General features: G+C 36.8%; 1 protein-coding gene across 3 annotated transcripts in view; it reads right to left on the bottom strand.

Annotated features, from left to right (window-relative positions):
• The window catches only part of LOC102966936, a 79,477-nt gene that overhangs the window by 18,514 nt on the left and 48,017 nt on the right, over nt 1-12,946 (bottom strand). Inside the window, exon 5 of one of the 3 annotated variants that reach the window (XM_042983724.1) lies at nt 12,691-12,739. The exons of the other annotated variants lie outside the window; for them this stretch is intronic. The gene's annotated coding sequence lies outside the window, so the exon portion shown is untranslated. Of the gene's footprint in view, nt 1-12,690; nt 12,740-12,946 lie in introns of those variants that run through there. 3 annotated transcript variants of the gene reach the window in all.

Raw genomic sequence — 12,946 nt, 5'->3', positions numbered from 1 at the left:
TTTCCTCTGTCATCTCCATTCTGCTATTAAATTCATTATTTGAACACTTTTACTTTTGGTATTGTATTTTGCAATTCTAGAAATGTGATTCATGTCTTTAGGTTTTCTATTTTTTAGTTTTTAGCTCTTTGCAAACATAACTTCTTTTACATCCTTGGACATGGTTTTAATATCTTCCTTTAACTCCCTGTCTCCTCATTCTAACATTTGGATCATCTGGAATCTGTGTCAGTTGATTGTCTTTTTTCCTTGAGAATCAGTTGTGTTCTCCTACTTTTTGGTATGTTGATTAACTTGAACTTGTAAATGTTATTCTGCGAAGGTTTTGGATTCTATTAATATCCCTCCAAAAGAATGCAGTTTTTTGTTTGTTTGTTTAAGCAATTAATTTGGTTTGTATCAGATGGAAGACCCGTTCCTGGGAAGGAGCACACACCTCAGTTCCCTTCTTCTAGTCTCAGACACAGTGATTGGAGATGGACACACACATAATGAAGATGTCAGCAGGGACTTAGGCATAGGTTATATACAGAATTTGAGACTCCTTTCTCTGCCTGTTTTCTTTTGGTGATTTTGCCTCTCATTTTTCAGTGGTTCTTGTTGCCCCAAATCTGGTCTTCTGGTTCTTCAACCAAGAAATATAGTGGATTTCCTACTACATTTTTAACCATCCTACCTGTCACAGATTGTGAAGGCCCTGAAAAGTAGGGAAAATTTACTCAGTGCTCTTCCCTTCTCCCCAAGTGATGATTTCCCTCCAAAATTTGCTGCTGCTTTCTCCTTCATTCCCCTCTCTGTCTTTCTCCTCTTCTTCTTTGCCTTCCAAAGAACTTCCATAGTTGTTTTTATAATTATTCCAGCATGTGTAGTTGTCTGAGGAGGATGAGTCTAGCAAAAGCTTACTTGACTATTGTTGGAAGTGGAATGCATAGAATTGATATCACAGAACAAATTACATTTTCTTTAGAAAGAAAAGAGATGTCTGTTCATAGAACAAATATTTTGGGAAGCATTTCATCATTATCTAAACTTCTTTTTTTAAAAAAAGATTTTACTTAAAGAGATTACTTAATCTCTACACTTAACGTAGGACTTGAACTCACAACCCTGAGATCAAGTGTCACATACTGTACTGCCTGAGTCAATCAGGTGCTCGCTAACTTCTTGGCAATTTTCTGTCAGATATTGTGGTAAACGTGTCAATTCCAGGTTCCTATGGTCACCATTATGGATGCTGTTGAAAAATGATGGTACCTTGGCCAAGCTGTTACTTCAGATATAGCGATTGGGGGTGGAGACCCATAAGTATTTGTCTGTACTATATAAAGTGCTGCTGTAAGTGGAATGAATGTAAAATAAAAACTACTCCAGATAGAAATCTGTAAACACCTGCATGCACCTGGGAAAATTACCATGTCAAAGATTAGATAACTAGTATTCACCAAATATCTATGAAATCCCTACATTTCTCCTTTCAATTATGCTAGGTTTATTTAACTAATTCTGGATAATGAAAAGGAAGCACAATGACACAAATCTCTTCTAAGCCAATGTATTTAAGAATTGGTGAGCTACCTCTTCCCCTATTTCTCAATGCTGTGGGACCTTGGAGACCACATACTATATGTGACAGGATTTATATTGAAGAGGGTTGCCTGGCCTGTAATGGACTTTGCAGGAGGAAAAATTAAGCCTTGTTTTATGAAGCCGCTGAGATTTTGGTGTTTTCTGTTGTGTCAGCTATTTTTTATTTCTGAACATACCATTCTACAGTTTAAATTCCTATTCAAATTATAATTAGCAACCTTTTCATTAAAGTTTCCCATGGAAAATTTACTGAAAATTTACTTTTTATTTTAATTACATGATTTTTTTACTCATATGTGGTACTTTTTTTTTTACCTTAAGAGTAGTCAATTTTTGCATTGAAAAAGGAGGACAAGAAGAAGTATTTGTACATTTTGGACTCTTAGAACAAAATGCATTTCCAATGTGAACTATTGGGACCTCATGAAGATAAAAAGCTTCTGCACAGAGAAGGGAACAATCAACAAAATTAAAAAGCAACCAACAGAATAGGAGAAGATATTTGCAAATTACATATTGGATAAAGGGTTAGTATCCAAAATCTATAAAAAACTTATCAAACTCAACACTCAAAAAAAGCAAATAATCCAGTTAAGAAATAGGCAAAAGACATGAATAGACACTTTTCCAAAGAAAACATCCAAATGGCTAACAGACTCATGAAAAGATGCTCAACATCACTCATCATCAGGGAAATAGAAATCAAAACTATGATGAGATACCACCTTATACCTGTCAGAATGGCTAATATTAACAACTCAGGAAACAACAGATGTTGGCAAGGATGCGAAGAAGGGCAACACTTTTGCATTGTTGCTGGGAGTGCAAACTGGTACAGCTACTCTGGAGAACAGTATGGAGTTTCCTCAAAAAACTAAAAATAGAAGCACCCTATGACCCAGAAATTGTACTACTATGTATTTATCCAAAGGATACAAAAATGCTGATTCAAAGGGGCACATGCATCCCAATGCTTATAGCAGCATTTTCAACAATAGCCAAATTATGGAAAGAGCCAAGTGTCCATCAACTGGTGAATGGGATAAAGAAGGGGTGCCTGGGTGGCTCAGTTGGGCGTCCGACCTCGGCTCAAGTCATGATCTCACCTTGTGAGTTCAAGCCCCGTGTCAGGCTCTGTGCTGACAGCTCAGAACCTGGAGCCTGCTTCAGGTTCTGTCTCCATCTCTGTCTGCCCCTCCTTCTCTCTCTCTCAAATATAAATAAACATTAAAGAAAAAAATTTTAAAGATGTATATATGTATCATTAAATACATAATTATATATATAATTATATATATATATATATATGTATATATATAAAATGGAATATTATCCATCAAAAAGAATGAATTGCAACAATGTGAATGGAACCAGAGTATACTATGCTAAGAAATGTCAGTCAGAGAAAGACAAATACCATATGATTTCACTCATATGTGCAATTTAAGAAAAAATGAGGTGAACATACGAACATAGGGGAAAGGAAGGAAAATTAAAAATAAGATAAGATAAAAACAGTGAGGGAGGTAGGCCCTAAGAGACTTAATAATAGAGAACAAATTGAGGGTTGATGTAGGGAGTTGGGGGGATGGGTTAAATGGGTGATGAGCATTAAGTAAGGCACTTGCTGGGATGAGCACTGGGTGTTATATGTAAGTGATGAATCATTAAATTCTACTCCTGAAACCAACACTATACTGTCAGTTAACGAACTCGAATTTAAATTTTAAAAAATGAAAAAAAATTCATTTCCAATGGAATAAAAATCGCATTCTCCCATTATATCGTTGATTTATTTAACTTGGTCATAGCAATGAGGTTTCTAAAAGTCTTTATGCATTAATTGAAGGTATTAGATAATTAAAGTGCTGATAGCTTCTAAGGCTATGTTACAAAAGTGGATGTGTATCTACTTTGATGCTTTCTTTTTTTTTTCTTCAATATATGAAGTTCATTGTCAAATTGGTTTCCATACAACACCCAATGCTCAGCCCAAAAGGTGCCTTTCTCAATACCCATCACCCACCCTCCCCTCCCTCCCACCCCCCAACAACCCTCAGTTTGTTCTCAGTTTTTAAGAGTCTCTTATGCTTTGGCTCTCTTCCACTCTAACCTCTTTTTTTTTTTTTTTTCCTTCCCCTCCCCCATAGGTTTCTGTTAAGTTTCTCAGGATCCACATAAGAGTGAAACCATAAGGTATCTGTCTTTCTCTGTATGCCTTATTTCACTTAGCATAACACTCTCCAGTTCCATCCATGTTGCTACAAAGGGCCATATTTCATTCTTTCTCATTGCCACGTAGTACTCCATTGTGTATATAAACCACAATTTTTTTATCCATTCATCAGTTGATGGACATTTAGGCTCTTTCCATTATTTGGCTATTGGTGAGAGTGCTGCTATAAGCATTGGGGTACAAGTGCCCCTATGCATCAGTACTCCTGTATCCCTTGGGTAAATTCCTAGCAGTGCTATTGCTGGGTCATAGGGTAGGTCTATTTTTAATTGTTTGAGAAGCCTCCACACTGTTTTCCAGAGTGGCTGCACCAATTTGCATTCCCACCAATGGTGCAAGAGGGTTCCCGTTTCTCCACATCCTCTCCAGAATCTATAGTCTCCTGATTTGTTCATTTTGGCCACTCTGACTGGTGTGAGGTGATATCTGAGTGTGGTTTTGATTTGTATTTCCCTGATGAGGAGCGACGTTGAGCATCTTTTCATGTGCCTGTTGGCCATCCGGATGTCTTCTTTAGAGAAGTGTCTATTCATGTTTTCTGCCCATTTCTTCACTGGGTTATTTGTTTTTCGGGTGTGGAGTTTGGTGAGCTCTTTATAGATTTTGGATACTAGCCCTTTGTCCGATATGTCATTTGCAAATATCTTTTCCCATCCCGTTGGTTGCCTTTTAGTTTTGTTTGTTGTTTCCTTTGCTGTGCAGAAGCTTTTTATCTTCATAAGGTCCCAGTAGTTCATTTTTGCTTTTAATTCCCTTGCCTTTGGGGATGTGTCAAGCAAGAAATTGCTACGGCTGAGGTCAGAGAGGTCTTTTCCTGCATTCTCCTCTAGGGTTTTGATGGTTTCCTGTCTCACATTCAGGTCCTTTATCCATTTTGAGTTTATTTTTGTGAATGGTGTGAGAAAGTGGTCTAGTTTCAATCTTCTGCATGTTGCTGTCCAGTTCTCCCAGCACCATTTGTTAAAGAGACTGTCTTTTTTCCATTGGATGTTCTTTCCTGCTTTGTCAAAGATTAGTTGGCCATACGTTTGTGGGTCTAGTTCTGGGGTTTCTATTCTATTCCATTGGTCTATGTGTCTGTTTTTGTGCCAATACCATGCTGTCTTGATGATTACAGCTTTGTAGTAGAGGCTAAAGTCTGGGATTGTGATGCCTCCTGCTTTGGTCTTCTTCTTCAAAATTACTTTGGCTATTCGGGGCCTTTTGTGGTTCCATATGAATTTTAGGATTGCTTGTTCTAGTTTCGAGAAGCATGTTGGTGCAATTTTGATTGGGATTGGATTGAATGTGTAGATAGCTTTGGGTAGTATTGACATTTTGACAATATTTATTCTTCCAATCCATGAGCACGGAATGTTTTTCCATTTCTTTATATCTTCTTCAATTACCTGCATAAGCTTTCTATAGTTTTCAGCATACAGATCTTTTACATCTTTGGTTAGATTTATTCCTAGGTATTTTATGCTTCTTGTTGCAATTGTGAATGGGATCAGTTTCTTTATTTCTCTTTCTGTTGCTTCATTATTAGTGTATAAGAATGCAACTGATTTCTGTACATTGATTTTGTATCCTGCAACTTTGCTGAATTCATGTATCAGTTCTAGCGGACTTCTGGTGGAGTCTATTGGATTTTCCATGTATAATATCATGTCATCTGCAAAAAGTGAAAGCTTGACTTCATCTTTGCCAATTTGGATGCCTTTGATTTCCTTTTGTTGTCTGATTGCTGATGCTAGAACTTCCAACACTATGTTAAACAACAGCAGTGAGAGTGGACATCCCTGTCGTGTTTCTGATCTTAGGGAAAAAGCTCTCAGTTTTTCCCCATTGAGGATGATGCTAGCTGTGGGCTTTTCATAAATGGCTTTTATGATTTTTAAGTATGTTCCTTCTATCCCGACTTTCTCAAGGGTTTTTATTAAGAAAGTTTGCTGAATTTTGTCAAAGGCCTTTTCTGCATTGATTGACAGGATCATATGGTTCTTATCTTTTCTTTTATTAATGTGGTGTATCACGTTGATTGATTTGCGAATGTTGAACCAGCCCTGCATCCCAGGAATGAATCCCACTTGATCATGGTGAATAATTCTTTTTATATACTGTTGAATTCGATTTGCTAGTATCTTATTGAGAATTTTTGCATCCATATTCATCAGGGATATTGGCCTGTAGTTCTCTTTTTTTACTGGGTCTCTTCTGGTTTAGGAATCAAAGTAATACTGGCTTCATAAAATGAGTCTGGAAGTTTTCCTTCCCTTTCTATTTTTTGGAATAGCTTGAGAAGGATAGGTATTATCTCTGTTTTAAATGTCTGGTAGAACTCCCCTGGGAAGCCATCTGGTCCTGGACTCTTATTTGTTGGGAGATTTTTGATGACTGATTCAATTTCTTCGCTGGTTATGGGTCTGTTCAAGCTTTCTATTTCCTCCTGATTGAGTTTTGGAAGAGTGTGGGTGTTTAGGAATTTGTCCATTTCTTCCAGGTTGTCCAGTTTGTTGGCATATAATTGTTCATAGTATTCCCTGATAATTGCTTGTATCTCTGAGGGATTGGTTGTAATAATTCCATTTTCATTCATGATTTTATCTATTTGGGTCATCTCCCTTTTCTTTTTGAGAAGCCTGGCTAGAGGTTTATCAATTTTGTTTATTTGTTCAAAAAACCAACTCTTGGTTTCGTTGATCTGCTCTACAGTTTTTTTAGATTCTATATTGTTTGTTTCTGCTCTGATCTTTATTATTTCTCTTCTTCTGCTGGATTTAGGCTGTCTTTGCTGTTTTGCTTCTATTTCCTTTAGGTGTGCTGTTAGATTTTGTATTTGGGCTTTTTCTTGTTTCTTGAGATAGGCCTGGATTGCAATGTATTTTCCTCTCAGGACTGCCTTCGCTGCATCCCAAAGCGTTTGGATTGTTGTATTTTCATTTTCATTTGTTTCCATATATTTTTTAATTTCTTCTCTAATTGCCTGGTTGACCCATTCATTCTTTAGTAGGGTGTTCTTTAACTTCCATGCTTTTGAAGGTTACTTTGATGCTTTCAAACACCGCGTCACTCAGGGTCATGGGATAACTAACAGAAACACTCTTACTTTCAAAATGTTGCTTGCAATACTGTGAAATTTGTGGTACCACAGGCATAACTTTAAAGACAGTTTGGGTCAAAACGTACATTTGACCAAGGTGTCTCATTTTGATCTAGGCTTTTATAATTTAGGCCAAATAATTCTCTTATTGTGATCCTTCTTCGGTTCTACCTGTCGCTTTTTCTCCCAAACTGCCAGGTGTTATCAGTTGAGGAGTCCCACCATCACTGCTATTGCCATGAATCTGTAGATATTTAGCCTCAGAAGTCTTCCCTTCCCATGGGCTTTTGACATTCTATGGCATATAGCCTTGCTCAAGAGCACTGAAGAATTACACGATGGATCTAGAACCTCCTGACATCTTCACCTCAAAGGAATTACTAGACTGTCTCTTAAAGAAATATAAAAATCAAGTAAATCATACATATCAACAAGAAAAATGCCAAAGAGCACTTCAAAGGTGATCAGCCCAATATCCAAATTCTCAACCTATTCTTTGCCCATCTATCCAGTTTCGTATCCAGGCAGGAATGACATTCTCCCCTACCCTATACATCTAGTAACTTAACAAGTCCTATCAATTTTACCTCAAAATATCTCTCAGGTGTGTACCATTCTTTCCATTTCTGTTTGCAGCCTTCCCTTTTAAACTACAGGTGTAACTGCCCCGGGATACTGTGACAATCTGTTCCCAGCAGCCTCTGTTGTGTCACTCAAATTCCCACTTCAGAACTCTATACCCAGAGTGATGGTTTTAAAGTGCAATCATGTCATCATCTCTCTGCTTAAAACCCTGTTAGAATTTTCCTTTGCTCTTATGAAGAGCAAACCTCACAAAATAGCATACAAGGCTGTCAGTTTGCCCTCCATGACCATTCTGGTTATTCCACACCTATCTACCCTCCTGTTCTCTGTGGTCAGTCTTGATGATCTTCTGAGTCTTAATGACATTCTTTTGGCTTTGGGCTTTCTTCATCAAGTTAAAATTCACTCATCCTTCAGGTTCTGGCTCAAATGACACTTCCTGGCAAGTCACAATGTCATATCTTTTCTTACCCTTTCACACTTTATTTTTCATAGTATTAAATAAAGATTGCATGTATGCATTCACTTCTGTGACTTTTAAAACATGTCTCTGTTCTAGTAGATGGTAAGTCCCATAATGCAAAAGGCTATGCCTATTCAAGCTTCCCATTTCATCCCTAGAACTTAGTACCCTCCTTGTACTTAGTTGGAGCTGAAGCAATATATATTTCGTGAGCGTATAAATATATAAGCAAATAAGTAAATAGCAATGGAAGATTATCTGGCTAGATCTACTTAGTGGAAAATGAAATGCAGGAATAATAGAGTGTTGTAGGGTTGCTTAACCCTAGGAATCAATAGTAATAGTAATTAGACCAACTTTAATTCCAGATTACCCCAGTGTAAGTGGCAATTCCAGAATGAACCTTTTTCTTATTGAAGTCCCGCTTAAACATTTTTTTTCATATTATGAAATTTTTTTTTCATATTATGACTGCCTCTGCTTTCCAAATACTGTTTTGTTTCTAGCTCACTTGTGCATAGCATTTCTAGTATTAAAGAAAAGTTAGAATGATTGATTATTATGTCTCATAATTAATTTTTCAATAAATAGGCTAGTCCTAGAAAGGTATGAACTTTACAGTGCATATCATTTATACAAAATAATCTACCATATTTTCCATATTTATCTTATCCCCAAATACCACCTTTGTTGCAATGTTATGAGAACCATTATTTCCAAAGTCAAATCTAGCTTGCCTCATGCCTCACACGTTTGCAACAGTTTTCTTTTCAAATTTTTATTTAAAAAATGTGTTGTACCTTGAAAAGAAACCAAAGACTCAGCAAACTTTCACAAAACAGAATTTCTACAATTGTTGCTGCAGAGGAATAATTAGTGTGTTTTTACTCGTGAGCCACTGCTGTTCTTAGGACCTTCATTCCCCTTTTGGTTACATTTGCCAGATTTAGAATCCTGCTGTTTGGGTCTATAAGCAAAATGCTGCTTTTATGCAAAAGATTGTTGGGTGCTGGGTAGATGAGGTGCCTGAAAGTCTATAGGTCTGGGAAGTGATGTCTCAGAAGCCTTATGATGTCCCTCTGGCTGGGAGTGCCAAGGAGTACTGCCACTTTCCTGTTCTGGAAGCATGTTTCCATTAGGGATATGAAGTACTGAATTGAGAGTAGAGACGCATAGTTTCCAATCCCGCCTTGTGACCCGCAGGACACTAGCACCACATTTTGGTGACTTAATGAAGACGAAATCACATTACGTGACATTTTAATGCTTTGCTCAAACTGAGTAATTTGGTAATACCTACCAAAATTTAACAAGCAAATACTCTTTGTTTCCGTATCTAAGAATGTATTGATGATCAAGGATATTCACGATAGCGTTGTCAACAGAAGGAAATAAAATGGACTCACCCAAACCCCCTAAAAGCAACTGGTTTAGTCCTTTTACCTCCACTCAGAGGGAGGGCACTTTGTGGGCTGTGTATGCTCTTCCAAGGCGAAATTCTCTCAGGTCAGCTGTTCCAAGGCCTCTATTGGGGAAGAAGTTATTAGCAAGCCCTTTTGGGTCTCACATTAAGCTAAGTCCTTGTGTTTTTCATCAGCGTTAAACCTGGTTCTTGTGTTCTCCATCTGGTGACTCTTGTCACATCTCAATTGGTTCAGAAGTCTCGTGAGGAAGAGTCATGCTCTTTATTAGATCCTGTCAAAACCCCAAAGCACTGATATGCAGTGATCTTCGAGATATAAAAGTAAGTGAAAAAAAAAGGTGTAGAGCAGTGGGTATAATTTGTGCTAAATAGAAGGATTTACATATATTCTGTTATATTCATTTAATATTTCTGAAAGTTTATACTGTGGGTGCCCCTAAGGAGAATTTTCAGGCAACGGCAAAGGAAAAGAGAATGGCTTATTTTTCACTGTATACCCTATAATCTTTTTGTCATTCTAAAACTGTGTGTGTATGTAACTTTTTCAGAAAAGGCACCTTAAAATATAAAAACTTAAATAAATGCATTCTAATTTATTTGAGCACAATCTGTTCTTTGGAAGCAACAGGATTAATGATACTACTAGAGACCACTGATTGAGAAATCTGCTGTGTCAGGCTCTTTGCTAAGCCTTATGATTGCTGTCTCATTTCACCGTCCTATCAGCCCTATTGGGCAGATATAAATTGGAGATGAGGAACTTGAGCCCAGAAAGGTGATTTATACAAGGTCACACCACATGTATTAGAGCAAAAGTGTAGACTTAACATGTGTCATTCCAAGGGTCCATGCTTACTTCATTCTATCACACTGGAGTTCAGCCTTATAACTCATTTCATTTATTCACCCTGGAAAAAATGTATTTTGACCTGTTCTTTACTAGGATCTAAAAGAGATACAATTTTTGTCAATTATTGACATACAACTTGCATACAATAAAGTGCCAAATTTTTAATATGATGGTGAATGAACTTTCAATGATTACACTGGTGTATGAAATGTATACACCTGTGTAATCATCTCTCAGGTAAAATACAGAAAACATCAAGCATTGCTGAAGGCAGAAGCCTCCCTCCTGCCTCTTCTCAGACTATCTCCTCTTGGAAAGGTACCCATTATTCTGACTACTATACCCACAGATTAGATTTGTCTGTTTGAAAACTTCATGTTAAGTGAATCACGCAGTATATACTGTCTTGTACATAGTTTCTTTTGTTCAACATTACGTCTGTTAGATTCATTTAAGTTGTTGAATGATACCTATTTTTTTCATTGCTGGGTAGTATTCCATATATACCATATATATGGTAGTATTCCATATATATTCCATATATATATATTCCATATATATATATACACACACACACACACACGCATGTATATGTACATATATACACGTATATGTGTATATATATGTATATATATGTGTGTATATACGTATATATACGTATATATATGTGTATATATGTGTATATAGATATATAATATTCTCCAGAATATTTATTTATATTTCTCCGATTTACTATAGATGGGTTTTTCCAGTTTTTAGTTATAAACAGAACTGTTATGAATATTTTTCTATATTTTTGATGCAAATACTTATTACTGTTGGGTGTATATGTAGGAATATTATTACTGAGTCATAGTGTATATTTGTATTCAGCTTTGGTACACACCATAGACTGAATGTTTGTGTCCCCACCAAATTAGTATGTTGAAACCCTACCCCTCAACGTGATGGTATCGGGAGGTGGGGCCTTTGGGAAGTCATCAGGATTAGATGGGCTGTGAGTCATGAATGGTGGGTGAATATACTAATTTATATCCCCACCAGCTATGTATACAAGTTCCATTTGTTCCATATTCTGAGCAGTATTCAGCAGTATTATTCTGGAGAATGTGTGGGAACATTTCTTTTTCTTATATAGCTTTACATTATTTTTCATTGTTTTACAACTTTATTCAAGTTATATTTATATAGTATACAACAACCCATTTGTAAGTGCATAGTTCAATGATTTTCAGTAAATTGTGTTGCAACAATCTCAATAATTCAATTTTAGAACACTTTTATAATCCTCCAAATTTCCTTCATACCTGTATATGATCGATCCTTTCTCTTTCCTCAAATTCAGAAAACCACTGATCAGCTTCCCGTCTTTATAATTTGGTCTTTCTCAAAACTGCATGTAAATGGATTCATGCAATTTGTAGTATTTTGTGTTTGTCTTCTTTCACTTAGCATAATGCTTGGAGGCTTTGTACCATAGTATGGAGTTTCATCCATATTATTTTGTATATCAGTAGTTGTTTCTTTTTATTGCTGAGTAGTATTCTTTTGTATGTATACACCATTTTATCTATTCACCAGTTGATGGGCATTTGGATTATTTCCAAATTTTGGCAATTAAAAATAATGCTGCCGTGAACATTCACATACAAGTCTGTGTGGAAATAGGTTTTTATCTACTCCTAGATCACCAGGAGTAGAATTACCCGGTTGCGTGGCATACTTTTTTTTATATTGCTGCACAAAAAATCACCAGAAACAGCAGTCATTTATTTCCTCACAGTTCGGTAGGTCAAAAGTCTAGACTGGCTTACTTGGGTTCTCTGCTTAGGGTCTCATAAGATTAGAGTCACGTTGAAGGTCGTGGGCTCCTACTTGAAGATTGGAGAATTCCATCCAAACTCATTCAGATTGTTGGCAAAATTTAGTTCCTTTCTGTTGTAGCACCGAGGTCTCTGTTCCTTGTTGGCTGTGAGCCAGAAACTGCTGTCAAGTTCTAGAGATAATCAACATTCTTTATCAGGTGGCCCCTTCCATCTTCCACCCAGAAATGGCATATCAAACTCTTCTTTTGTTTCAGATCTCTGTGAAATTCCCTTATTCCATCAGTTGGAAAAAATGCTCTGTTTTTAAAGCGCTAATGTGATTAGATTCAGTGGACCTGTACAACCTCCCTTTAAACTTCAAAGTCAATTGGTTAGTAACCTTAACTATATCTGCAAAATCTCTTTTGACATATAGCCTGCTGTACACTTAATGGGTACCCCCAAAATTCATCTGTTGAAACCCTAAAGCCCAAAGTGAGGTTGAGAGTTAATTCTTTAAGAGTTAATTGGTTCAGGGGGGTAGCACCACTGGATGGGATTAGTGCTCTTATGAGAGACACAAGAGAGCTTACTTTCTGTGCTCTCTCTGCCATGTGAGGATATAATGTTCATCTGCAAACCAGGAAGAGTGATCTCAGCAGGCACTGACTCTGCTGGTACCTTGCTTAAATTTGGATTCTCCAGCCTCTAGAACCAATACAAATAAATTTCTGTTATTCAAGATATTTCGGTCTATGGTGTTTTTTTCTTATAGCAGCCCAAACTGACTAAGACATAACATAAACAAGTGTGATATTTCCTTATATTCATGGTCCTGGGGATTTGGGGAAGAAAATCTTGGGGGACTCATTTTGAAATCTGCATACCTCATATGGCCATGCATGTTTACATTAA

Source organism: Panthera tigris, chromosome B1, assembly GCF_018350195.1.
Source record: "Panthera tigris isolate Pti1 chromosome B1, P.tigris_Pti1_mat1.1, whole genome shotgun sequence".
Lineage (NCBI taxonomy): Eukaryota > Metazoa > Chordata > Mammalia > Carnivora > Felidae > Panthera > Panthera tigris.
Note: the sequence above shows the minus strand (reverse complement) of the source record. Positions and strands in the feature narration are given on the sequence as shown.